Source organism: Pantherophis guttatus, chromosome 1 (assembly GCF_059756535.1).
Source record: "Pantherophis guttatus breed Tessera chromosome 1, ASM5975653v1, whole genome shotgun sequence".
In the NCBI taxonomy this organism is placed as follows: domain Eukaryota; kingdom Metazoa; phylum Chordata; class Lepidosauria; order Squamata; family Colubridae; genus Pantherophis; species Pantherophis guttatus.
The window spans coordinates 311124132-311150145 of record NC_142063.1 but is presented as its reverse complement, the minus strand read 5'-3'; the positions used below and the strand labels follow the sequence as shown (position 1 = coordinate 311150145).

The window sequence follows — 26014 nt, the reverse complement described above, 5'->3', positions numbered from 1 at the left end:
TGGATCATGAATCCCTGCCCTCAAGTCACTCATGTCTTACTCATCTGTGTTTGGACTACTGCAATGCTCTCTATGTGGGACTGCCCATGAACTGTATTCAGAAACTATAGTTAACCTATAATGCAGCTGTACAGATAATTCTTGGGGCCTTTAGGGCAGCCAATTTAACAGCTCTGTTGCCCAAGCTGTTACTGGTTGCAGGTCTGCTTCCAGATCCAATTCAAGTATTGATTAGGACCTTCAAAGCTATTTCTGGCATGGGTCCAGGCTACCTGAGGAACCATCTCACCCCAATGGGACTGGCCCATCCCACTTGTTCTGGCAGAAGTGGCATCAGTCAAGGAATTCCAACTGGTGAATGGGGTCTAAGAGAAGAACTTTTCTGCCATCCATGCCCCTTAAGGTAATATCTGCCCCCACCCTCTTAGCTTTCCATACAAGACTTAAAGGCTGCCTTTGCCAGCTGGCCTGGGGCCCAATAGGATTGTTTCATGTTGTAAGTGGGTATTAGACTAGGAAAAAGGTCCTCACCTGTTATATTATGGTTCTGGGTTTTAAATTATGTAATTTTCTTTTATTTAATACCTAATGTTTTAATGTTTTGTGAGCAGCACAGTGGCCTAGAGGTGGCGGTCTTGCCTCACAATCAGGAGGCTGTGAATTCGTTCCTAGATAGCAGGCGATATTTATCTCTGGGTGCAATGAGTAATTGTCCACTGCAAGCTCCATGTAGGCATCAGGAAGGGCATCTGACCAGTAAATGCTGAAGTTCTATTCAGTCGCCCAGACTCCACCCCGATACAAGAGATTATAGGTCATTAAAAGAAAAAAAAAGTTTTAATGTTTAGTATCTCTGTTTTTATAATATTTAAAAGCCTCCCAGAGTCATTTGTCAGTGAGATGGGAATAAAATAAAATAAAATAAAATAAAATAAAATAAATAAAATAAATAAAATAATAAAATAAAATAAAATAAAATAAAATAAAATAAAATAAAATAAAATAAAATAAAATAAAATAAAATAATAAAATAAAAGCTACATACATACATACATACAGTTTGCTTCTTTTTTTCTGGTATTCTGGATTGCTGCAGTGCGTTTATGCTTGCCTGAATATCATTTACACTTACAATTCAACTGAATTCATATGGTTCCTGTATGAACTTTCATTAAATGGCATGCTATTTGGTTTAGTATTTTCATTAATTCGCTCATTCAATTTATATGATAGGTACATCACCATGGCAATTCTGGATGGCTAACAAAACGTAAAATCAAAATGCAAATAACATAAAAATGCAGTGGCAATTTATATTCTATCTTTAGTAGAGATCCTGGTTTCTTTAGTGCCAGATCACCCAGTAAATTTTACAACAGAGCAATTATATAAACCAATTCAAAACCTATTACGTTAGACAGAATTTAGCCTATGATAAATCAGAGCACAATTTCCAGCATTTCATCTGGTAACTGCTAGCCATTAGGATTTTTCAGGGAATCTTGGATTAGGTGAACTTTAGCATGATAGGTTTTTTTGTTTTTGTTTTTACCTCTTCAGCAAAAATGTCCATTTAGGATTGTTAGCTTATCTGAAGGACCATAATAATCTTTAAAGGATCAGAGTATACCTTTAGCATGTATATTAGTCAATATAGAGAATTATATTTAAAAAGAAACAAAATAATATTGGCAATGAAACATTGAAATGAACAATGCTGCATTAACTCCTTTGTATCCTTTGTCAAATCCCAAATTTATCTTGAGAGCTGTTTAGTGAAATTTGTTTATCTATTTGTCTTACAACACATCAGGACAAGCTCTTCAAAGCTGAAATATTGCAGTTACAAGAAAATACACCATTAGCACCTTTACAGCTGATTGCAAGTCATTGAATTTACAGGCTGTTCTATTGACAAAGGAATATCAACCTGCCAGTTTGGGATTTCACTTGTGCCCCTTGGAGGTGACATATTTGGAAATGTAGGGAGGTTAGCACCAAATAATTTGATTCCATGAGGAGAAACATGAATATGAAAGTCCTGGTCTGAAGGGAGTAATGTTAATGGCACTTGCACTGTGAAAATATTCTCTTTTAACACATTTTAGCCACAGAAGATTTTATTTTTCCTTCCAAAACACCCTTTTCTTCTCTACTTTCCCTAGAATGCTGTCACAACTAGTATCACACTGATGGGACCCCCACCCCCGCCATGTCTTTGCACAGCTCACACCTTTGACATCCTTGCAGACATTGCAAAAGAAGAGATTGAATTTTTTATGATACAGTCTTCTTTCTCTCCAGACTTAGATTCTATCACATTTAAGTATTTATTGTTTGGAAATATATGTCAGTGGTGAAATCCAATTTTTTTTACTACTGATTCTGTAGCTAGGTGGGCATGGCAGGGGAAGGATACTGCAAAATCTCCATTCCCACCCTACGTATCTGGATCCATATCTGGATCCGTTCCAGTCAGGCTTCTGGCCTGGGTACAGCACGGAAACAGCATTGGTTGCATTGGTTGATGGTCTCTGGAGAGCTCGGGACAGAGGTTGCTCCTCTATCCTGGTCCTATTAGATCTCTCAGCAGCTTTTGATACCATCGACCATGGTATCATGCTGCACCGGTTGAAAGAGTTAGGGGTGGGGGCACTGTATTGCAGTGGTTCTCCTCCTTTCTCTCCGACCGGTTGCAGTCTGTGTTGGCAGGGAGGCAGAGGTCGACCCCGAGGTGCCTCATACGTGGGGTGCCACAAGGGTTGGTCCTCTCACCCCTTCTGTTCAACATTTATGTAAAGCCGCTGGGCGAGATCATCCGTGGTTTCGGGGTGAAGTACCATCAGTATGCTGACGATATTAAGCTGTACATCTCCACCCCGGACCACCCCAACGATGCCCTTGAAGTGATGTCCCGGTGCCTGGAGGCCGTGTGCATCTGGATGGGGAGAAACAGGCTCAGGCTCAACCCATCCAAGACCAAGTGGCTGTGGTTTTCGATGTCCCAATATAGTCAGATGGTGCCATCACTGACTATTGGGGGCGAATTGCTGGCCCCCAAGGAGAGGGCTCGTAACTTGGGCGTCCTCCTGGATTCACGGCTGTCTTTAGAAGAGCATCTGACAGCCGTGACCAGGAGGATTTTTCATCAGGTTCGCCTGATTTGCCAGTTGCGTCCCTTTCTGGATCAGGACTTGTTACGCACGGTCACTCATGCCCTCGTCATTTCCCACATGAACTACTGCAATGCTCTCTACATGGGGCTCCCCTTGAGGAGCACCGGAGGCTCCAACTGGCGCAGAGTGCAGCCGCACGGGTGGTTATGGGAACGACATGGCATTCCCATGTAACACCTCTCCTGCGCGAGCTGCACTGGCTCCCGGTGGTCTTCCGTGTGCACTTCAAGGTCTTGGTTACCACCTTTAGAGCGCTCCATGGCTTAGGACCTGGTTATCTACGAGACCGCGTGCTGCCACCAGTAGCCTCCCACCATCTGGTACGCTCTCATAGAGAGGGGCTCCTCCGGGTGCTGTCGGCCAAACAATGTAGACTGGCGGCCCCCAGGGGGAGAGCCTTCTCTGTGGGGGCACCTACTATCTGGAATGAGCTCCCTCCGGAAATACGGAGGATCCCGGATCTACGCACTTTCTGCCGTGCTCTTAAAACCTTTTTATTTTCTTACATTCTGCCCATGAGTTGGGGGGTGGGATTAAATTTAGAAAATCCTAATGCAGATTCTGAAAGATGACACATAGAAATCAATTTCCAAATTTACCCTAAATATTTTTTTATATTGATTTCACACGTTATCTTTAGAATTCATTCATAAATTAAATTGAAACTGGTAGAAATCTGTCATCGGCACCCATCCTTTGTAAGCACATTTATATTTCTTTGTAGCTTCCTCAACTTTTCTGGTTAAATGTAACAATGCACCTCTGTTCCTGGATAACATAGAAAATATAATAATGATCCTGAGTTTTGTTCCTACCATTGTCAAAGTCAGCCAGATCGTTGCTACAGAGCCAATAAGGCTTCTCAATTCTGGAGATCAGACTTCATTAAATTATGTTGACCATTGAACTGGTTTACTGTAAAATTAAATTGTACATAATTGTAGAAGACAATTGTACAATCTGGTATAGATGGAGATTCATGGGGGATGGGGGAGAGAATGAGCAGAACAATACTTAATTGCCAAACAAGAAATATTATATTTTTGAGGAATTTATTTCTGAAATTTGGACAGCTAATGGGTTTTCAGAGAATTTATGAGGTATGCAGCTACTGTATTTGTCACTAGAGCAGTATGGTTTTTAAATTAATTCTAGAAATAACCCAAAACTCTTTTGCACCTGAACATATATCAGGGGTGAAATCCAGCAGGTTCTGACAGGTTCTGGAGAACCGGTAGCAGAAATTTTGAGCAGTTCAGAGAACTGGTAGCAGAAATTTTGAGTAGTTCGGAGAACTGGAAGCGGAAATTTTGAGCAGTTCGAAGAACCAGCAAATACCACCTCTGGCTGGCCCCAGAATCAGGTAGAATGGAGATTTTGCAATATCCTTCCCCTGGAGTTTGTTTTATGTTTTTGTTTTATGTTTTATTTTGATTTGTATACCACCCTACTCCCGAAGGACTCAGGGCGGTGAACAGCCACAAGATAAAAACACATAAGTACAAAATTAAAAAACAGGATAAAACCGAATTAAATAATTTGGCTGAAGACAGATTTAAAACACCCCAATAAATTAAAACCAATTTAAAATTTGTATTTTAAAAGGGAAAAAAGGGAAAAATTAGGCCAGGCCAGCCAGATAGAATTACTATAACTACAACTACTATTTTGACTATTATTAATAATAATGAAAATATTATTAGTGACTCTTCTCACTGTCCAGAGTTTGATCCTGACCGGCTCAAGGTTGACTTAGCCTTCCCTCTTTCCATGGTCAGTAAAATGAGGACTTAGATTGTTGGGGGCAATGTGCTGACTCTGTAAACTGCTTAGAGTGCTTTAAAGCAGTACAAGTCTTAAGTGCTAGTGTATTACTACTTCTCCTTGATTTTCAAATATTGAATTTTCAATTAAGAATAACAAGATTACTTGTTTCCAAAAAAAATTAACAGTTTGATGGAAGCAAGTGAATAGTTTCATTGTAAAACTACTACTATTATTGGGAAGTTTTTTTCCTAACATCAATCACTTTTTTGTATAATGAATCCATAATTTTATGAATTTCAGTTCAGAATGTGAAAGAATAAGACTTGAACTACTTATATGTGACATTCTTTCCAGTTTAAAGAATGCTATCATGCCCTACCCTCAGTTGCCTTTTGTCAAAGCTAAATATACCTATCTCTTCTCATAGATCCTAGTTTCTATTCCCCTAATAATCTTTGTGGTTCTTCTTTGAAATTGTTTTAACAGTCATACCATCCATTTACATACAAATTAACAGAGTTGGAAGGGACCTTGTAGGTCATCTAGTCCAACCCCCCACCTAGCAGACTCTTCACCATTTTTGACAGATGGCAGTCCAGGTTACTCTGACTAAATTGGTTCTTGACAAATCCGTCTTGATTTCTAATACTCTGAGAGTGAGATGGGTGATACTTAGTCTGATAAACAAATGAAATAATTTTTGTATTGTTCTCCAAATTACAACATATCAGTCTCTTTAAAATCTGTTATATAATTGTCCCAAATATGATTGTTACCAGTCTGTAATTTGCTAGATTTTCCTCTTCCCCTTTTAAAGATACAGAAAATCATTTGCCATATTCTATTTAATTGGCACTAGTTAAATATTATATACGGATAGTTAGAACTGCAAAAACAAACAAACAAACAAACAAAAACCAATTGCAACCAGCCTCTTTCCAGGGAGGACCTGTATATACTGTATGAGTCAAAAAGAGGGCTGTGAGAATATCTATAGAGCCCTCACATAAACTGTTTCAACTTCTTCCCTCAATACAACACATTGCACATCAAGATATTTTCCCCACCCCTGTACCATCAGTCTGCTAAACTACTAATTCCCATAACACTGTCAACTGACTCTATTCTATTCTATTCTATTCTATTCTATTCTATTCTATTCTATTCTATTCTAGTCTAGTCTAGTCTAGTCTAGTCTAGTCTAGTCTAGTCTAGTCTAGTCTAGTCTAGTCTAGTCTAGTCTAGCCTAGCCTAGCCTAGCCTAGCCTAGCCTAGCCTAGCCTAGTCTATTGATTTCTTAAAGATAGTCTTTGGTCAGATCATCAGGTAGTTTCTTCAGTACCCCAGGATGTAATTTATCTATTTCTGGAGATTAAAACTCTTCATGTAAAGAAGTATTACCTGGTTGTACTTCTAGAATCTCAATCTTATACTTTCATTCAAGTCTTCACAATTTTCTAGTGGAATGCATACTGTTTTTTGTTGTTTTTTGTTGTTGTTGTTTTTTTGCTGGAGAAGATTAATTATGAAGTCATAAGAAAGCAGAAGCAGTTTTTTACTTCTTTTAAATGAAAACTTGACAAAGAATCATGAGCATTCCAAGAAATAAAAATAATGAAATGAAGGATAATATGACTAGCAGCAAGCATTCCCACCAAACGCCAGTTAATCAATGCTAAGCTTTAAATTCAAAGTTAATTTTACACCAATAAAAGAATAATGATCATGCTCACATTAGAGCACAGCTGGGAGACTGGCATCATAAATATTTTCTTTTTTAAAATCCCCTTGCTCTCTTTCTTATACTTATTTTAGAAGAAGTATTTTTTCCCTTTCTGAAAGATCTGCGAAGAGATATAACTAGTGGAGGCAACTTCAAAGTGTTTTCCTGAAGAAGCCTCTCGGGCTCATGATTACACTTTCCAAATTAATCTACACACCCTAGTGACTTCTGCCTGAATTGTTATCTAAGCATGATTGCTGCAAAATTTCATGACTAAGTCGGTGTACACAGTGTACTATGTTTTCATGCCTTTCTTTCCACAGAAACAATATAATAGTTTTCTATGAAAACTAGTCATTCAGTTTAGGTGGTACTAAATTAATCTATCTTTGGTTTAAAATATTCTGCGAAAGTACACAAAATATTTTGTGCAGGACCAAAAAGTATGAACCTGAAATTCTTCTACATAAAGAATGCAACCTTCTAAGAAATAAGAACTACCGGTATGCTGGATTAGATTAAAGGCCAAGTTGAATTTGCTGACTGTGATCTAGACATCATTCATCATTATATTGATTTGATATCCAATCCCCTTTTAAAGATGTAAAAATTGATAGCCATCACTGTACCATATACTAGCAAATTCTATGTGTATGTTATTTTTCTTTCTTTCTTTTTTCATTAACTAGTTATAATAAGACTTCATTATTCATCCTTGTTAATGACTCTTGGGTAAAAACCTTTTTTAAAAAATCATTAGAAACGTCAAGTTCTCATCAGATTTATGAATGGCCAGGTGTTATCTACTGGATCATAATATTCTCTCCAAGAACTCTAAGTAACTGAAACAAGATTTTCCTCTGCTTAAGCGATATTGATTCTTTTGCAGGAAAATCTGATCCTTTAATGTAATCAATATTTTTATCTTGTTAATACATTCTACCAGTTCTATCAGTGCAATTTGGGTTTGCCGCATATTGCTAGGAGGCAAGCTAAAATAACCATGTGACAAGATTTCTATTCAAGCCTATTGTTTTTTGTTTGATTATTTGTTGGTTATATTTTTTTATAAAGCACCATGGCTTATATGCGAGTGTGTCGTTCTTTCAAGTCAGCCTTGAGTCCTGACAGCTGCTTAGACAAGTTCATGAAATTTTTGGGAAATGTTTTTGAAGTGGTTTACCATTGTCCTCTTCCATAACTAAGATAAAATGGATGGCCCAAGCTTTGTGCCTAAGGCAGGACTAGAACACACCATTTCATGATTTCTCGTCTGATACCTTTAACCATCATATCAAACTCACTTTCATGTTTTCATATTAGTCTGAGTTTACACTATAATAAAAATGAGGATCCGTACAAAATTAATTATACTAAGAATACAATGGGAACAAATAATAGAATTACTCTTGATTTCTAAGATTATCAATAAATAAAGACATAAACATATACTTAAAGTCTGATGTGTTCCCATTCCTGTAAAAATAAAACTGTCACCTTCACAACACATATTGATATAGAGTGATAAATTGCCTGTCATTTATATTGTTTCATTTCTGCACTGTGTGCATAAAACTAAATTGCATAGAAACCTGCATTTGATTTCTTTCTTCTTTTAAGTGATGCCAGTTATTTATAGTGCAGTTGTTTTAAGATTACTAATATTACTCAGTCATTCAGATCTCTTTGAGTGAAGATGTAAATAGAAATCAGGAACACACAAGTATGTTTGTATGGCTTTTAACAAAACAAAACTTGAGGTATATGCTACAAGTTCATCAGAGCAGATAGGGAGTAGGGATGAGGACCTTTGAATTTAGATGCCCTGAAGTTCCTTTTGCTCCCTTGCAGAAAAATATATTAGTCCTGGGATTTGGATACTTGTTTTACCTCCTATTAAATTAATAAGAGGCAGTTATTTTAACAAGAACAATTTATATGTAACAGGCAGGGAGAAAAGAGAAAGAAGAAACAAACAAGCTTCTTGTTCTGTCTAGTAAGGATCATTTAGGATTGCTTTACTAAAATAAATCATGATGTAGCTATTTATTTTAATCTAGTTGTAATTAAAGATATTCTATTCCCAATGTGACCAAAGTAGTGCTGATTCCTTTTTTCTCTTTTTTTGGGAGGAGGGGTTGTCATTTGACTCACAATAATTTGATAAGCAAGAAGCAAATGACATATAAATGCTTATGCTTCCTTGTTTTGTTTTGTTTTTCTTTTTCTGTGAGTGAATAAGAACTACATGCAGCTTTCTCTCTTGAAGGGAAAAAAGAAAGAGTAACTTCTATCCCCTTATGCAGTGTGATGAATATATTTGACTAAGTACCATGCATTTTCATGCAAATAATTCTCAGAACTGTGTTAAGAATAATTTTAAACAATTTGCTACATGGATTTGTGATGCTGTGGAAATTTGGAATGTTGAAAATACATTATAAACTTGCAGTGTACACACACTCCTAAGTCATTTGTAAAATAGGAAGGGCAAAGTCTTCCTTGAGCAAGTTTGACTCTTTATAACTGCATAGACATATCTTTGCCTTGTTCTTGCCAAGTTGGAAATTCTTTGCAATTGCCTTCTAGGGTATTTGTCAGCTTTGCAGTCTAGTCTCTCACCTTGATATTTATAAAATAACATCCCAAAATATTTCTGAGGTGAATGAATGCAATAAACAAAACAGCTTTTATCTCCTGTTGCAAACAAGAATAGGGGATAATTTGAAACTCATTGACAGGAAAATCAGTTATGATAGGCTGACACCAATCAGGCTGTATCTTCTGACACCCCCTAGTATGTTCAGGCAGGACATTCTTAGCTGCCCTACCAGGACATGTTTCTTCAATCCAGCTTTAGGACAAGAAAAATGAAAATGTGTTTGTACTTCCTGCCAGCCTTCAGAAATATAGACTCAACAAATCTCATTCAGACAGAAAAGATAGCTATGCAATCATGCAGTCTTGCCTGTGGGAAAGATTTTAATGAGAAACTTTCTTATAAAACCAATGATGACAGATCTTCCCCTATAAAAAGTTTATTGGGAGAGAGGATCTATAGGGAAAACAAGGGAAAACAGTAATCATAGATAGAGAATTCCAAATAAAGTCAGCACAGTAAGCCTACCTAATCAAATTATAACTTTGTTATATAAAGTGTTGGGTTTTATCACATGTTCTTTGTAGAGAAGATGGTTAGAAAGCGATCCTTTGTGCATTGTGCTTTCATGTTCATAGCCCCTTTTTTTTTTCTTGAGCAATGACGCTCAATATTATAGAGCAGTGATGGCTAACCTTTTCCAGACCGAGTGCCCAAAGAGCACGAGTGCACATGAATCCACAAAATGTAATGTGTGTGTGCCCCCCTCGCATGTACCCCACCCCTGTGCATGCATGTGTGACCCCCCCACATGCACCCCACCCCCATGCATGCACACATGGCCCCCACACATGTGCCCCACACCCGCATGTGCCCTGCCTTCCGGCACATGTGCACGCCCCCTACATGCACCCAGGCCCCGTGCATGCACAGCAAAGACCCGAAGACCAGCTGCCAGGTGGCACGCATGCCATAGGTTCGCCATCCCTGTTATAGAATACTGTATGAGGAATACATGAAAGTGGGCCCTTTTTTGGAGGGGAACTGATAGTTATTCTATTCAATAAAGGACAGGGTTTTATCTCTGATGTCCTGCATCTAGTCAGCAAATCACAAATTATCTAGGCGCCAAAACCATCTTCCTAACAATCTTTGTTAGAATTATAAAAGTACAGTGGTTTTTGGAAAACTTCCCCTTTGTATCACATTGGAGAACTTCTTCTGAGAAATTCCACCTCTTCAGGATCAATTTATCAGATGCTTTAGGGGGCACTGTTATGCCATCCCTTAGGAGGCTTTTACAATTCCCTGATGATACGGTTCTCAGTATTGAACACGTCTCTCATAATAAATCAAACCGGAAGTGCAAATGTTCCTGCTTACATATCCCTGCAGGTTCTGTAATAATAATATTCCATGTAGTGAACATTTCAGCAGCTTCACACAAAGCCCAAATCTCCTCTCTGCCCCCACTTTTGTAGAGAGTAATTCCTACCCAGCCAGCATAAAGTTACAAATATCTTGCCAGTATGAATTGCAGATTGTGTTCATATTTCCAATTTTGATTGTATAATTATATACAAAATGAGAGTAGAATTGGCTCTAAAAGATGTTAATTCAATTGGTCCCTTTTAGCCAATTCTCTTCTTAGCTTTCCTGTCTGAACTAATGGAAAGTAAGTAATGGTAAAATAATGTAATGAGAAGTAATGGACCTTATGTTGATTGACTGTTGATTGGATGCCACTAATTTACAGAGCTTGTCTTTCCTTCAGGGTCCTTTAGCTGTACAGCTAGCTACCTAGCAACCATCAAGCCAGCACTCTAATATTGCTATGTAAAATATGACTAGCTTGCTAGCACAATCATAGGAATACTGGAGTACTAAAATTACACAAACTGACATGATGCTAATATTTTACATATTTTGATATTTTTGACAAATGATTCAGGATTAAAGAAATAATTACATTGTTTATACTAAAGGGAGTCAGAGTTGGAAGTTTTTTTTCCCCCTAGGTAAAAACTCCTAAACTAGAATGAATGGAAGATTATTTACTCTAATGTTACTTTTGTTTTTTTTTTATAATAGATTTTTTTAAAAAACCTTAAAGGTAGATTACTTATTGAGCTTGCAGATTCCAGATTTATTCCTAGGAAATGGAAGGAGACTGTTCAAATCACTTGTTCAGTAACCATTCAAAATTATGATGGCACTGAACAAGAAATGTTTAGAACTGCTGCTCGGAGTTTTGGCCATTGCAGTGCTCCTATAGTCACATGATTGTGATCTGGATGCTTGAGTGCCCTGCTTGTGATTATGTTGTCATGGAGAGCTAAGGTCATGTATTTGCATTTTCAGTTTTCCCTGCCAGCTTTCCAAAAAGAAAAGCAATGGGGATGCCAGCAGGAAATCACAAGTCACTTCTGCTCCTACCACATTTTTGCCTGCTTGAATTCCATAGTTCCTTCCTACAGCATCCTCTGCCCAATGTGGCACCCACATACTTACCCACTGGCCTGCTTGCCTGGAAATCTGACCTCTTCCCCCTTAATAACATGCACAGTCCTGCAGTTATAATAGTGAATGGGACTAATGGGATTGTTGTTACTAAGCAATTTGATCATGTGACATTACAACTGCATCCCATAGCGATGGAAATTGCTTGGCACCCAGCAATGTTCCTGTTCCACCTGTCTTTATTCCATTACTTTCTTTTGATTTTTAAATAATAGTAAGGCAAGGCAAAGATCCAGAAATTTTGGAAAGTGAAAATGCTGAAAGGCTGTAGCCTAGTGCTTTATTTTGGCATAATTATATTCTTTTATTTATGAAGATCCTAAAATATTCAGGCTGGTGAAACCCAAAAATGATTCTGAATAGATCTGTAAGCAGCAGTTCTTTATTAGGGTCACTGATCAGAATTCTGCCAGTTTACAAAATAATTAAACAGTTTCTGTTCAGGGTAAAATAAGCGCTAGAAGGGTCTCTTTAAATTAGCTGAATGGTCAATCACATGAAAATGAAATTCAGTTTAGTAAGCGTAAGGTAATGCACACTGGGGCAAAAAGCCATTACTTAATGTGTATACTAATAGGATCTCAGCTGTCTGCAATAAACCAGGAAGAAATAATTTGGGGGGTCCTAATGGTTAGCTTGGTGAAAATGTCATAAGTGTGCATCAGCTATGAACAAAGTAAATTATATGCTACAAATAATTAGAATAAGGATCAAAAATAAAAGTGATGACACTGTACTGCGTTTATACAAATCTATACTATGTTCATAACTGGCATACTGTGTATACTTCTAGTTGTGATATTTGGAAAAAAATGCATAATAGAGCTAGAAAGGGGGCAGAAGAAGGCAACCAAAATGATTAAATGGCTGAAATTCTCCCCTTTGAATAAAGGCTATAATATTTGGGACTGTTTACCTTGGAAGAAAGCGACAGAGGGATCACTTCAACATGGTGTATAAACCTTTGCATGGCATTGAGAAAGTGCACAGTAAACAGGTTTTCTTCCTCTGTCCAAACAGTAAGACCCTGGATCATTTAGTGAAGCTGCCTGGAAGGAAATGTACAACAAATTAAAAAATACTTCTTTACACAGCAGTTAATATATGTTTTTGGAAGCCATAACTGCAAGACATGATACAAAACTTTGATAGCCCTAAAATGAGATTGGGTGAATTCATGGAAGATAGGTCCCTCACTACTATTGGTCTTGAAAACTACCTCTGGTTGGGAGTACCATGCCTCCAAGTACAGCTGGCAGGGCTGGAGAGGGTAAGTTTATGTCTCCGGCTTGTAAGCATTCCAGAGGCATCTGCTTCTGTGAAATAAAATGTTTTATTATGTGAAATAAAATGCTAAAATGAGGCTTGAATCAGTAGGATTGTTTTAGGTCCTTATTCCTAACTTGCCCAAGTGGTGATGAAGGATAACTGGGGTAAGGAAGAATGTGCTGTACCACAAGAGGCTTGAAGACCACTTGAAAGCTTCAGACAGTCCAAAATACAGTGGCTTGGGCAGTTATTGGTTTATTTATGTAACACCACAGCTTCAAGAAATGTACTAGTTACCAGCTTGCTTCTGCATGCAATTAAGGGTGCTGATTGTCATTTTTAAAGTATTTTGTAACTCAGGACCCCGGTGGTTTCTGTCCATCCCTTAAAATCAGGAATAATGATTTTGCTGCATGTCTTACCATTAATAAAGTATTATCTTCAGAAATCATAGAGCAGGATCTTCACTTTTGCCACTTCTTCCCTGAAACAGCATTTGCCTGAGAAATTACATCCATACTGTTGAGTTTTCAGATATCTGAAATATTCAGAAACCAGCCTTCAGGACTTCAAGTACTGTTGATCCTTCCTGCAGGTGAATGTCTGTATGTGATTTGATATCAGTCATGACTGAAGATTTGGGATTTATATTTTTATGTATCTGTTTTAGACCAATTACAGTATTATGTAAAAGTCTCCAATAAAGGAGAATATTTGTAGGTCAGGGTTGAAATGCAAATCTCTGCATAGTCTATAGATGTCTATGTTTCTATTGATGGCTGATTTGTCAGCGTGCCAGACTTCTAGAAATTCCCTGACATTTTTGGACTTTGCCTGGTCTAGGATTGTCACATTTTCCCAATTGAAACTATGATTAAATCTACCTATATGTTGTGAAATTAAATAATTTTTGTGATGTCTTCTGACTGCCAGTTGGTGTTCATGGATGTGTTCTGCCAGTCTTCTGCCTGTTTGTCCTACATATGTGACAATTCTGCAAAAGAGATAATCAACCAGCTCAAAGGAGAAAAAGACTCCAGCACCTCCCCACCACTAATAAGCACTCAGATCAGCATAGATTAACTCCAAGGTTAACTTCAGACCAACAGTCAAATAAACAATATCCCAATCAAGAAACCACCAAAGAGCCATCAATAAACAGCCTAACCAAAGAATCTCTAAGGCTGCTCCCACCCACACAGACAGGCAAGACACCAGAATATTAATTGACAGCAAGCAGTACTCCTTACTAGCACTGATAATGTTACCTAGTTAGGTTAATGAAACCTCTGCAAGAAAATAAGCAAGCTCAGAGAGCGCCAAGGGCCCCTCATGTAAGAGTCTTTTATGATTTGAATGAGTCCAGTTAATTAACATAAAGTGGGGATAAAAAGGCAGTGAAGACATCACCAGATTGTCTTCCAGTAATTTCCTCATTGTGCCTAGATCAGTGATCCTGATCTTCGGGAACTGGGCAGAAAATAAATTCCAAACACAACAACTGATCCAAAATAGTTTAACTGATTTATGATTCAGTAGATACTAAACATATAAAATGGTATACAATATATATTAAATAATAATAATAGAATGTTTCCCTTACCTGATTCTGTGACCGGTATCTTAATATCTGAAATATGGTTGATTGTATATCATAATTTCTTGAAAATTCATCATGTGACCTTAATTTAGCAGGTTGATCTTTCTACTGTTAGTTCTTCAGCTGAATTTAAAAGATGTGAATTTGCATCATTCCAAAGCAGCCATAAAGATTTATTATGTTTTAATGGCTGTACTCTAGATATTTCAGGTTGATTGCTGTGTCTGCTATTTAGTTTTATAGCAGAGAAAGAGAAAGAATACTACATTAGCTTCAATTTGGTGCCAAATACACAAAGGATCTCTCATGACAGAATCTCTTAAAATAAATAAAATAAAAGCATTTAGATTAAATCTGTATTTTATAGATTAGCATATTTATGTTTATACCAGTTGTGTTAAAGATGTAAGATAAGGATTTGATATCATGCAATAATGATAAAACATTCAAGTAAAGACCAGCACAACTGGTTTATCGATGATGAGATGTATTTAGGGGTTTCTTTTGATAACTTTATTAAAAGTTACAATTAAAAGAGATAAAACACTAATACAAACTAAAGAAAGAAAGAAAAATAGAAAGTGCAGAAAAGATAAAGAGAAAAAAAAGAATACAGTAAAGAAAAAGAAAAAAGATATAAAAGATATAAAAAATCTCAACAAGTATAAACAATTTTAGTAACATCACCTTCTGTTAAATACAACATATCTCTTCTTCCCAAAACTCATCTTATAAATAAATCCTTACAACTTTATTGTTTGGTCCTGATCAGCAAGAGTCTATTTATGGTCATCAGAGGTAAAATGTATCTATTTTAACCTTGATCAAATAAACCAGTTTTAAATTCCTCCCTTTTAATTATTTTTATTTTTAATCTCTTCAAATAATGTTCTACAACTTAATTTCTTATAATTTTTTCTTTATCCCTCCTCAAAAATTATTCAAAGCTTTAAAAAGACTCTTTTGTAAATCCAATATAGGAAAATTATCCAGGTCATTTTCTTGGTTTATTTTAATGTTGTTGTTTTTTTCAATTATGAAGACATCAGGCAGCATCCAGTGTATCATTTCCATATCAACCCATATCATTCTTGTAACTTCTCCTTTTTAAGTCTACTTTCAAATAAGTCTCAGTATTTTCAGGTAAAACATTTTTCTTTTATAATATCCTTCAATGTGTCCAATATTAAAATATTTTGCTTCATTCTGTATTATTAAGTGAAATTTAAGCATTCTTCTCCTTTAGGTGCAGTCTTTGTTTTCTTTTGGTTCCCTCTAGTGTCCAACCTTCAAAGTCTCATCCTATCGTATTCTTTTCGAGAATCACAGGAAGTTTATAATCAATTTCAAAATATTATTTCAAATTCATCTAGACCCTTAGTCCATTTGTATAATCAAAGTTCTAATTGCCCCTTTTCTCTTAATCTCCCCCATGCCCTTAAATTTGTATTTAAAACTTGTTTTGCCAAGGACTGAAGCAAATCATCTGGTGCTGTAATATATGTTGATCCAAAGAAGTATCCATACCTTGTGTCCTTAAAGATGCCAACCATGGGTTCATGGTTCTCTCATCTCTCAGATTTCTAAACCTGCCAGAGATTGCTGTCACTTCGCAAGGAGTAATTCAGATCCTCTTTTTGTCTGAAGAGGAATTACAAAGAGCTGCAATCCTTAGCTTTTCTTCTAGTGAACCTCTTCAGTTCACCATTTGCTTTCCAGAAGTTTCTGTGATGACCCCTATTTAGGAATAAGTGTTCATTGTTTATGCAGCTCTTTCCTCCTAAGCTCCCAGAATAAATCATAACAGAAATAAAATCAGGTGATTTTCTTCTACTGTGCTGTGACTGGCACTTTATGCAACATGCTACCACATTACTGTACTTTGCCTCCAGGCATCAGTTCTGATTTACCAACCTTATAATAATATATAATGTTTCAGTCGCTTGGGAAAAATGGCTACTAATCACCTGGGGCTACAGGAAAGTATGAACTTCTTTCTTAAAATTCAAATGTCAAAACAATTCTAATATGAACTTTTAATGTGTCCCATACCAAACAGAAACAGCACTTTGTTATTAATTTACACATAACTTTACTTCTTTACATCAGTTATGCATCACTTCTGTGTGAATATTCTATTTGCATTTTTTAAAATAAAAACATAATGTAAATATGGCATGGTAAAAACCCATCTGCAATTGCCTGAGTTCTTTTTATTATATGAAATTACATGGAACTTTAAGATTACTTTTCTTCATAAAATGCAAAATATAGCAGCTGTCAATGTCAAAGCAAATGTACTGAATATTTCTTTTATAAAATACTGCTGTACATTGAATTGACTTTACTCCTGGGAGAAAAACCCTTGCTTATTATCTGTCAGGATTTTGTGAAGGTTTTCCAAATACTGTTTATGTCTTTCTCATTGCATTGTTAAACTAGTGGCCTGAATTCTCTACTATCTTGAATAGAGAAATATTTTCAGGCAGTTTTATAGCATCAGCTTTTTTGGGTAGGAAATGTTAACAGCTTTTCTACTGACAAACACAGAAGATAAATAGGAATAATTTTGTGAAAGAATAATAACTATACAGAATCCCATAGCATTATTTATTTATTAAATGTATATGCTGCCCATCTCACTGATAAGGCAACCTTGGGCAGCTTACAACTGATAAAAAGATAAATATAAAACCAATTCAAAAAAGTTATATGCTGATGATATCTAGTAGCAATTGCCTTTTTCTTAGTTGAGCATGAGGGAGAAGTATGATAAATTACTTATTTCTTTGTTTTAATGATATACTGCTTAAACCAATATGGTACCACAGTGGTTAATAGTGACAACTTGATATCATGATTGCCAAGAAGCTCTGCTAAATTGGGCTGCCAAATTAAAAATGACTTATAAATGATTATTAGTAGCATTTAAAATGAGGACCCAGATTGTTGGGGCAATATGCTGACTGTAAACCGCTTAGAGAGGGCTGTAAAGCACTATAAAGTGGAATATAAGTCTAAGTGCTATTGCTATGTACAATATTTTGAGATAACAATATAGAAAAAAGTCAACAACTTGAAAGCAGTTGATACTCTAGAATCAAAGTGCTGAAAAATGAAAGGTTTTTTTTTAATTAATGGATTCCTTTCCTTTCATATTGTTTGATAATAATTTACCAACATTTGTAAATCTCTTAACAGAATGAGAAAAGAAAAAATGAAATTGAGACTGGGCTGAGAAAAGCAAAATCTTTCTAGGCAAAAGGGTCTGTTTTTCCTGAAAAATATATTTATTACACAGATAAAATGTATTTATTAAAACAAAAAAGTTGCCTAATACTGACAGTGAATCTTTGCCATGCTTGGATTATGTCCAACATGGATGGGTGACAATTTTGTTTTATAATAATTTACCAAATGTTCAACTTCCTCCATATATGAGTTAAAAAGAATTTGAGGTAAAAGTCATTTGAATATAAGAAAAAGTAACAGCACAGTTGGATAATCTGTAGCATGAGGGTCACCTGTACATATACAAAAATGATCAAAACATCAAAACAATTCTCTGTTTCTGCTGTCTCTTTCTTTACTTCTTGAGTTGGTTTCTTTTAGCCACTTGATGTTAGTGAGTAGATGTAAAGGGTTCTAATGAAAGAAGCAGTAGATGGTACATGCCTGAAGCTTGACTGCATTTGTACTACAGCAGTAGTCCCCAACCTTTGTGGCTTGGTGGCCTAGCAGGAGGGGGGGAGGAGAACTGGGTCACATGAGTAGTGAGCTGGCATGCATGTGCATGTGCACAGCTCAATTTGTATAACTGGTGGGCTGGCATGCATGCACATGTGCACCTAGCTTGACTTGTACAAGTTGAGCTGCACACACATGTGCATGTGTGTTGGCTTGATGCTTATGCAAGTCGAGCTGCGCATATGTGCATGCCAACCCACCACTTGTGCACCCCAATTGCGAATAAGCCACAGCCCAGTAGTGGGGAACCCTGTACTATAGCATGAAAAGAAACAGAAGAAACTATAGCTTAGAAAAACCCTGGAAAAATAAACTTGTTAGATATGCCCAGACAACAAATCTAATTAAATTCTCAAGAAGTATTCGAAAATATTGTTGTGGTAAAAATAAAACCGGCACTTTAAAAAAAAATTAAATTAAAATTAAAATTAACTTGAAACAAGCTCAGACTCAACCCCTCCAAGACCAAGTGGCTGTGGCTTCCGGCGTCCCGGTATAGTCAGCTGGTACCATAACTGACAACTGGGGATGAGATCTTGCTCCCCACAGAGAGGGCCCACAACTTGGGTGTCCTCCTGGATTCACGGCTATCTTTAGAAGACCATTTGACGGCCGTGGCCAGGGGTGCCTTTTATCAGGTTCGCCTGATCCACCAGTTGTGTCCCTTTCTGGATCAGGACACCTTGCGCACGGTCACTCATGCCCTAGTCACCTCCCGTATGGACTACTGTAATGCTCTCTACATGGGGCTCCCCTTGAAAAGCACCCGGAGGCTCCAACTGGTCCAGAATGTAGCCGCGCGGGTGATTATGAGCGCAGCTCGTTGCGCCCATGTAACACCTCTCCTACCCGAGCTGCACTGGCTCCCGGTGGTCTTAGTTTAAAGGTGTTAGTTATCACCTTTAAAGCGCTCCATGGCTTAGGACCTGGGTACCTACGAAACCGTCTTTTGCCACCAATAGCCTCCTACTGACCAGTTTGTTCTCACAGGGAGGGACTACTCAGGGTACCGTCAGTCAAATTATGCCGACTGGTGACTCCCAGGGGGAGGGCCTTCTCTGTGAGGGCTCCAACCCTTTGGAATGAACTGCCCCCTGAGATACGAAATATCCCTGATCTCTGTGCTTTCCGCCGTGCCCTCAAAACACTGATGTTCCAACAGGCAGGGCTAAACATATGAACATGTGAATGTTTTTAAAATGTTATCTAATTTTAGGTTCTATTTAATTGGGCCAAACTATGTTATAATAATAATTTTAATTAGCAATTTTATGATGTTTGTGTATCTATATTTTTCTTGACTGTACACCGCCTTGAGTCCTACAGGAGAAAGGTGGTATATATATATACATACATACATACATACATACATACATACATACATACATATATATATATATATATATATATATAAACAAACAAACAAACAAACAAACTTTAATTCCCGTATGGTCTCTTTCTTTGCAGAGTCGAGGGCCAACACCACACAATAGTTCTGCATTTGCATTTTAATGTACAATTATCTTTGAAGATTCTATATATTTTAGGTCAAAATAGCATCTATCTGATGTTCATAAATATGCTCATTACATGGCCCTGAGTTTGTAGTTATTTTCCTGGCTTGTTTGGTGTTTATGTAGATAAGTAATAATGAATGAAGAAATATACATTAGTTTATTTTAATAACAAAATGTAATGTTTATATTTAACCTATATAGAGAAGCTGGTAGATAATCAAAGACAAATTATGCAGCAGAATAAGGATTTCCAAACTTATTGAACTCTAAAGATTTTTTGTTATTTTTATCAACATTCCCATAGCTTCTTGGAAATTCCTGTGACATTCCATATAAAGAAGATCTCCTTCTCATTCATTTCCATTTTGTATTTTCCATACTTTTAATGAAAAATAAAGCTGCTATATTTGATGGAAAAATGAAAGCATACTGACTTGCTGTCCTAGCTAATACTGCATTTCTGTTTAAAAGAAAATTATTTATTTCTTTGTTTGTTAAAGGTCTTTGAATAATTTCTGCAATGACGCTGCTAACCTATAAGATACATCTTGTACATATTATGTGAATATGATTTGACTTCCTTTAAGGGGAAAAAAAGGAAATAGCTTAGGTGCATTTTCAGGGGACATATATACAATAAAAAGTAAAGTTATGGCAAGCTCTATCCAAAGCTAGTTGTGGATTTGCTGTATAATTTCTAAAATTTAAAATTCAGTTTTACTCTGGTTCAATCCCTTGTGGGTTTATTAATTGGTTTCTCAGGAACAGAAAGCAATTAAGGTTTCTGCAGCTGAGATATTTTTATGTTTATTTCAATAAGCAATGCAAACTTCTGCTGCAGGCACTATTTTGCCTTTTTTATTTTTAGGTAATCTTTCAGCACCTTCATTATAACAAAGAATTAATTTTGATCTTTATCTCTGTGTATGTGTTCATGTATGTGTGTCCATGTATATCAATGAATTTGACTGTAACATTGGATTATATCCAGAGAGAAGGACTAGGGGTGACATGATAGCAATCTTCCAGTATTTGAGAGACTATTACAAGGAAGACGGGATCAACCTGAAGGCAGGACAGGAAGTAACAAATAGAAACTTATCAATGAGAAATCCAAAATAGAACTAAGGAGAAAATTCCTGACAGTGATACAAATTAACTAGTGGAATGACTTGCCTCCAGTAGTTGTGGGTGCTCCATCCCTGGAGGGTTTTAAGAAGAGATTGGATAGCCATTTGCCCAGAATAACTCCCACAACTTTGGCTATGCTAATTGAAATTGAAGACTGGACTATTAAGAGATAAGGTATGTTCATTTGCTGGTGAACACATTTAGAATTATGTTACTTGGTAAATTAATGTATCATGAGGGTTTTCCAAATGAACTGGCAGTTCTCTGATTTAGGCTACAATTTAAATCTACAGAAGAAATAATAGCAATAGCAATAGCACTTAGACTTATGTTCTGCTTCATAGTGCTTTACAGCCCTCTCTAAGTGGTTTACAGAGTCAGCATATTGCTTCCAACAATCTGGGTCCTTATTTTACTGCCCTCAGAATGATGGAAGACTGAGTCAATCTTTAGCCAATGGGAATCGAACTGCTGGTGGTCAGCAGAATTAGCTTGCAATACTGCATTCTAACCACTGCCACCAAGGCTCTAATCAAATTCTTTCCTGTGGATTTGCCTCCAGAAGTTTTGGGTGCTCCAACACTGGAAGTTTTTAAGAAGAGATTTGTCTGAAATGGTATAGGGTCAACTGCTTGAGCAGGTGGTTGGACTAGAAGACCTCCAAGTTCCCTTCCAACTCTGCTCTTCTGTATTCTGTATCCTTCTGCCAGGAGATTGAACAATACTGTTGAAGTAGATTCCTTGCTTTGTAGTTCCCTATGTGTAGAAATGAAGGGGAACAGGAAGATTTATACAATGATTAACAAGATGGGTTATGTTTTCATAACCTTTTAGATGGGAATGCACTTTGTTATTCCATTCCTCCATAAAAGACACGAAAAGCCTAATTTTGCAGGAGTTAATGTGAAAACTGTCTCTTTTGTCTGAAAAATGCTAGGGATTTATAATTTTGTTTGTGAATTTTGGAGCTTCATCTAATTGAAAGTTATGGTTACATATATAAAGATATGATAGTTTCTTGTTCTGAATACATGTTTGTCCATTCTTATGTAAGCACAGCAAATTAATTCGTATAATTTCTAAAACACTAATTGAAGTGATTATTTACTATGGAATGTTGAGTGAGTTTTGAAATATACAGAGGTAATGAGAGGCTTTGAATAAGTGTTGGCCTATTTTTGGTAGCATCAAAAGTATTTGTGGAAGGATACATATGGAAGAAAAGATAAAAAGTAAAAGAAACTAAAGTAAAAGTAGAATGACACAAGATAAATTAAAATTAAGGTTAAAATTAAGGTTAAAAAACAAAACAAGCCTATTACATGACAGATTAAGCCCTCAACAAAATGAATTCAAATTGGACATAAGGAAAAGTAGAAGAATGTGAAAGCTATTTGGAAGAAAGTGAAAAGGATAGTAATGTACTATTAATGAGAAGTTTAAAAAAAGAAATATGCTCTTCCTCAGGTCTTCAAATGGAATATGATCAGGCAAAGTAAACTTTGAAACAGAGGATAAATGACACAGCATCAGGCAGATCTAGGGAAAACTCCATCCTGTTTGTTATTAACAAATAAAAATAGGCCATCAACAGCACAGCATCAGCACAGCATAAACAGCACAACATAAACAACATCTACATACCATTCAAAAGGGACAATCAGAAGGCCAAAACACTTCCTCATCAGTAATGATCATCTGGATGAGCAGAGTTAATACCAAGATTAACATTAGACCAACAATCAAGAAGCAAACAGCTCAATCAAGGAACCACCAAGACCACTCCCATCACAAGTATATAAAATAAGAGCAATCGCCACCCCCTTGTAGCACTGATGGTGTTACCTAGTTTGGGAATGAAATGTCTGCAAGAAAACAATGATGTTCAGAGAACACCAAGGACCCTGCACAAATACCTAAAGACATCATTACTCTGGCTCACTTACACATGCAGTTAGAACAACTAGCCATAGGAAAACTTTTTTCTTTGTCCACTCTCATGCTTGAAACTTCCCCCTGAAGTTTTAGATGATAAATGTAAAAAGTAGAATTGGCTCTGCCCGATTGACTCTTGAAAGTGGGAAATCTTGGAACATGTACTATACTTCATTGTTGCTGACCTTATGGTCAGCAGATATCCTAGATAGATTTGGCTTATGCCCAGATGCTACTGACAGATACAGTGCCATTTATTAAAGCTAGGTTTTGCACTGCAAGATTCACTGGATTTTGACAGCTCAAGTTCCTGTTATTTAGGTATATTCTCTATAATTTTAAATATTCTCATGTTTTATGTAATCTTAGATATTATTATAGATACAGCCTAAACATAGTTTACCTTTGTTTGGCTTTACTTATGAGTCATATAATACACTTTATTTATGCATTTCAGCTTAGATAATGAATTTATATTCACTAGTTTTTTGTTTTTTTGTTTTTTGTTTTAAAGTGGACTATAGTGCTTATAGATTCCTTATGGAACTACAGTATTTCTTACTCAGAGAGCAATAAAGACTGACTGGAATGATTAAGTTTTTTAAAAAAGCTATGACTGGAGGTGGGGGGAGAGAATGATTTTAGAAGAAACAAAAATGCAAAAAAAAATGTTATATAATGGGTATACCTAGAAAGAAATAGTTGAAAGCATTCAAAGACAGCAAGGAAGCAGGTATTATTAAAAGAGGCAGAGAAACTGCAGAATGATTTGGATGGACAAAATAAGGAGCTTCCAGCACAGGGAACAGGATTTAATAATAAAAATGATGACATGAACTTCGATAAAACACAAATGAGAGAATGCTGGAATCAGTATTTTAGAAATAGGTATGGAAATTTCTGTTATATGCTGAAGAATGGAATTGAAATGAGTGGCAGAAATTGTAGTGTTTAAGAAAAAAATGAAACAAAGGCAATAGACACGACAGTGTTGAAAAATGGTAATAGTAATTGTTATAGTAATGGTAATAGCAAGTATGATGGTGTGAATTTGGATACATTGAACTATGCATGTAGTTTCTTTATGGAGAAGCTGCACAACTTGTTTTAATACGTGAGTGAAGATTGCCTCTGCCTGACAACTGGAATAATTTCTTTATCATTCTCCTGTAAAGGGGAAAAGGACTAGGAGCAAGAGTGAATGGCTGAACTAGAGGGAGATAGTGTTTTTTTAACATTTGTTGGGGAGGTATAGAGAAGTCTATGCAGTTTTCTTGCCAACATTTTCAAAAGTGGTTTTCCATAGCCTTTTTTTTTTTTTTTTTTTTTTAGGGCTGAGCGGGAATGACTCACCCAAAATCACCAAGTTGGCTTCCATGTCTATGCTGGGCTTGGAATTCATGATCTTTCGGTTTTTAGATTGGTGTCGTATCCACTGCGCCAAATAGTTATTCCATAATTATGGTGTTGAGAGTTTGTTGTTTAATAGAGGATGAATAATATATACTGGGGGGAAATATGTGAAAATAACACACATGCTTAGTTATTGATTCAACGTTGAAAAGTAAGACAAAGCCTTCTCTTACTTTTTAGATACATGTAGGAGAAATGTTTATGGTGAAGTAACAGGTGGGATGGTAGGGATGTGAAAATAAATATATATATACTCTGGCTGGGAATTCAAATGCTTTCCCATGTATGTTAGTAAATTGTATGATGTAATGATTACTATGGATCTGAAAAGTAATGCATCAAAAATAAAAAATAAATAATAGATTGTGTATGTGTAGAATGTTTATTAAAATAGGATGAAAAGTTTTTTTAGATGTACAAATGATGATAGAAGGATGATTGGCAAAATAAACAGCTTAAATGGCTGTGCATAAGAGCCAGTTTTGTCCTGTTATATGACAATGACAGCTTAAGTGACTAAAATTGTGGGGATCTGTGGTATGTAGATGATGTATGGGTATAGGTGAAGGAGTGTGTATATGAGTGCCTTGACCTGGGCAGAGGAACTATTTTTGGTTATAGCATGGGAGAAAGGGCAAGCAGAAAGATTGAGACTGATGGGTAGGCAGGTGTAATAGGAATCTGAGGATGAAGAAAGTTATCAGCTTCTCAGCAGCCCCAGACTCCAGCTGATACTTTTGAATGACTTATCAGTTTGTAGTAAATCAGTCCTCATTCATCATGTTATTGTGGCTGGTATATATAATTGAGACCTGGGTGGGTAAGGAATGTCTTCTGAGAAATGTGCCCACCTTGATTTTGTGTCTGGCATCATCCAACAGCTTTCAGCAAGTTATTTATATTGTTATTAGCAACTCATGCTGGACTTTCAGAGCTCTACTCCACAGATGACATGATGTGAGACTCTAGTATAATTGGGCTTTAGAGAACAATTGGGATTACTGTTGCACTATTTTTCCAGCTGCAGAGCATCATTCCTGCCTGACTTGCTATATTCCATTCCCAGGCCAACTATAGAGACTAATAACCTCAGGGAGTTTAATTTTATACATGGTGATATGACATTTGGGCAGCTTGGGAGTTCATTGCCTCTATGACAACTATGGATCTGTGCCAAATTGAAGTGGGACCAATGCACACTGTTGGTCATACTTTGGATCTTGGTTTTTGTCTTGTGGCATTTGCAACAGATAGATCCCTTTCTGATTGCCTTTTGGTTCATTGGTGTCATTCTACTCTACGATAAGAAACAAGGCCTGTCAGATTGATCTACCCTAGGCAATTTATGGAACAATGAGGTTCCAAAAGAAACTTTCTCTGAGGATCCGATTGGTGGTTTGGTGAAGGCCTTGAACAGGAAGTTAATGGGGTTTTGGACTTCACTTCCTCTAAGTGCCATCTCTTTTGTGACAGTTCTAAGGTGCAATTCGGTTTTCTGAGAACTTCCAGAGATAAAGTGGTAAAAGAAATGTAAATGCTGTTGGAACAATATGAAGACAGAACTGGTAGAACACAACTAGGAGTCCATCCTAGTAGTAAGGGTAGTGAAAAAGTGTT

The 26014-nt window shown here is 36.6% G+C and overlaps 1 protein-coding gene and 1 long non-coding RNA gene across 28 annotated transcripts in view; one reads left to right on the top strand and one right to left on the bottom strand.

The window, feature by feature from the left end:
* Nucleotides 1-26014, top strand: part of NRXN1 (neurexin 1) — a 927325-nt gene that overhangs the window by 176052 nt on the left and 725259 nt on the right. The gene's annotated exons all lie outside the window — the stretch shown is intronic.
* Nucleotides 12727-16271, bottom strand: LOC117671520 (uncharacterized). Its single transcript, XR_004592926.2, has 4 exons — nucleotides 16182-16271; nucleotides 14658-14777; nucleotides 13477-13592; nucleotides 12727-12834 (listed from the first exon to the last, which is right to left on the bottom strand). It is a non-coding gene; the product is annotated as an uncharacterized LOC117671520 (long non-coding RNA).